The following is a 3,114-nucleotide window of genomic DNA, read 5'->3' as shown; positions in this document are numbered from 1 at the left end:
AAAAACTGCCTCTACTGGTTTGTCCTCCTTGTTCTCATAGTTCAGAGTGGAGACCACTGTAGCCACATGGTCTCTCACCTCCACCTCCACCTCGATGCTCTTCAGAGGAACTGACACAAAAACAGAAGTAACATTTTGAACACAGGCCGTGTGAAAACATTTTATTTATGATTTTATCTTTCTGCATTGTCGTTAAATTTTAAAGAGGTTTGGAAAAGCCCCATCCTGCCACCATACGTCCCAAACACACACTTGTGCATGGACAAATATTAGCACACAGCCAATAAATCAGAACCCACAGTCTTATTTAAACATGTACAGAAATCTACAGGAAACTAAAGGAAAACAAAAAAAGAGAGAGAATTAAGAAAAAACAAGCTAATGCGGCTGAACAATGAATATAGGAGGTGTGTGTAAGATTCTGTGGTTATGAGTAAAGTTAGGAAATCCATCTTTTGCATGAGTTAAGCATATTTTACATATTATAGACTTATAGCCTTTAACAGTTAAATACCTGGCTCCTTGTTGGCAGTGATCAGACCACAGCAGTTCACCATCATGCTTTTATAACAGGTCACACTTTTCAGGAAGTTATTACTGTAATTATAAAGGTCAAATTAAAGTCTTTAAAAAGGCACAGCAAAGCAACCATAGCACATATAAATAAACAATGCAAACACAGTTTAATTTCCTAAAACAATCCTTTCATACAAGTCTCATTAGTTACAGACAATGTGATTGTTCCTATTCAGATGTTCATCTGCATTTCAGAGAAATGCAATGAAAATTTGTACAAAAATACTGTACGTCAGTGAAAGATGGAAATGACAACTTATATATCACATGCAAACAATACCAAACAATTTGTAGCCTTTATGTTATTCACATTAACCCGTTCAGATCCGCCGTCTATTTGAATGCATATTTTTTTCCTAGGATGTCTAAATCTATGATGACTGTCAAACAACTGTACCCAAATGCACAGACCGTGAACTGCAGTGGAGCCTCACCCCCCCTTTTTTAACAAGCATAGTCAGCATCAGTTTATCATTCACATAGTTAATACACACAATTTGTGTTCAAACAGCTTTTTTTAAGTAAATACCAGATGTTATATCCCTGAGCCTATACATGTCAAAAATCATAAGAAAAAAATGCTGCTTTTATTCAGGATTTTTCAAAAACTATCTGTCCATCAGAAAATGAAACAGAGAAATATGGCTTATAAAGGGAGATACTGTTCAGATTTGAATTTCTAATGATGCAATCAGCTTTTATTGTATCTTATTACAAGGCATACCTCAAATAGTGATATTTTGAGTCACAATGATAAAAATGAATATAAACCTGCAGGAGCTGAATGATGTCATCAGCAGCAACCCCATAAAACTTTCATAGTTGCTGGTGATTTTAATCAACTCATCCTTCAACTCCTAAGATGTAGCTAGATCAAGTACAAATATAATTTCAATTTTAAAAAGTTTAGAAAATGGCTAATATACCAAGCTTGAGGCCTTACCCTGTACCTTGTTCCTGTGGGTTTGTTTATTTGTAAAGAGGACTGTAAAAAAGGCTGTAAAAAATGCAGTCATCAAACGTTGTCTCTAACTTAAATTACAATCATGAAAACAGTACAGCAACTGCCTACCTGTGAGAAGGGAGCGCACTCTGCGCTGGAGGTGTCCGGAGAGGAATAAGAACACTGACACTCAGGCCACGCCTACACGTTATTCACCTGACAGGTGAGGTTTTCCGTCACTTGCTCTGTGACCTACCTAACACCTAACACCTCCACCCAGTCTTCACTGGGGAATGCTGCTCGGCATGAAACTCACACGTACAGCTGAGGAGGAGCTGCGTTTCCGGTCCTTTCCTTTCTGGCCTGATCAATCATCAATCAAAACAAATCAAAGCAAAACAAAACAAAAACGAGTCGGTCTCGGTTTTTGTAAGCGTTATAAACAACCACTGCGTGTTTGCTTGCTTTCTTCTTCAGCTGATCAGTTTCATAAACAGTGAAACCGAAACAAGAATTAATTCAGTTTTGACGTCTCTGCTCTCCGCGCGTGCGCAGTACCATCTGCATGCGCTGTAAGCCTCGCGTGAGCACAAGTGTATGGAGATTTAAAGAAAAAGTTTACCAAGCATGTTTTTAATTTAAAAAATGACGGTAGAATTTGACTCTTATTCTCCTACATTGTGTATATTATTTTACTAGGAACTTTTTGCACATCACCGGACCAACATTTTTGTAGATCCTACACAAAATTATTCTCATTCTTTTCATTAAGCTTACAGCCTCCGTAGCCTTTTTTATTTGCTTTTTCAACAGTATCTTTATCTTATTTTTATATTTCTTTTCTATTTCTTTTTAATATGGTCATTGAATGCACAAAACACCAAGGCAAATTCCCCTTAAGTGAAAATCTAGCCTTCTTGACAATTAACATTATTCTGACTGTGACCACTACAGACAGAGTTTAGGCATAATCACCTCCTCTGGCCAAGAATATAGCCTTAAGACCTATGTAATTTGTATATGGTTGATGTGGTGAAACTGGGTCATCAACTGTCTGCCGGAAAACCAGTCTGAGAAAGTATCAATACGGAAACAAACAGGTAACCACAGGTTAGCAAGAAACATGCACTACCCTCATCTGCAACTGTCTTCCAGTAATCATGGAGGTTTTGCAGGATAGTTCCCAGATAGGATTTTTTTCCCTCCAGCTTCACTCATGTAGTAACATGCTTTGCACCGTGTATGGGTCTTTTTTTTTTTTTTTTCCTGTGATAATGTGTGATCCAGTCTCCCACTGATGTGCTTTCACTTTTGAATCACTTAAATAAATAAAACCTGAACACCCCCAAAACTTGCATCAAAACTTTGTGTGTTTGTTTTTCTTTCACTCATTAACATAAAAAGGATGAGATGTTCTTAAAAATTGTTTATTTCTTATGAGGTAGTTTAGAAACATATCACCCCCATTCAAAATAATCAAATATAAGAGATGGAGTGTGAGCATTAGATGAAAAGAAAATCTAAAAGCAAACATTATCCGAGAGGGTAGTGAAAACTCAAATTTGCAAAATGCAAATGCAAATGCAAATGCAAAT

At 36.9% G+C, this 3,114-nt stretch overlaps 1 long non-coding RNA gene across 2 annotated transcripts; it reads right to left on the bottom strand.

Moving 5' to 3' along the window:
• Positions 1 to 10: 10 nt before the first annotated feature.
• Positions 11 to 2,060, bottom strand: LOC121963949. Of its 2 annotated transcripts, none has more exons than XR_006107300.1 (3): positions 1,649 to 2,060; positions 515 to 597; positions 11 to 110 (listed from the first exon to the last, which is right to left on the bottom strand). It is a non-coding gene; the product is annotated as an uncharacterized LOC121963949 (long non-coding RNA). The 2 variants fall into 2 exon arrangements; XR_006107301.1 differs by lacking the exon at positions 1,649 to 2,060 and adding an exon at positions 1,520 to 1,642.
• Positions 2,061 to 3,114: the final 1,054 nt, after the last annotated feature.

This window comes from Plectropomus leopardus, unplaced genomic scaffold, assembly GCF_008729295.1.
Source record: "Plectropomus leopardus isolate mb unplaced genomic scaffold, YSFRI_Pleo_2.0 unplaced_scaffold13373, whole genome shotgun sequence".
Classification (NCBI taxonomy): Eukaryota; Metazoa; Chordata; class Actinopteri; order Perciformes; family Serranidae; genus Plectropomus; species Plectropomus leopardus.
This window is presented reverse-complemented; position numbering and strand designations above follow the sequence as displayed.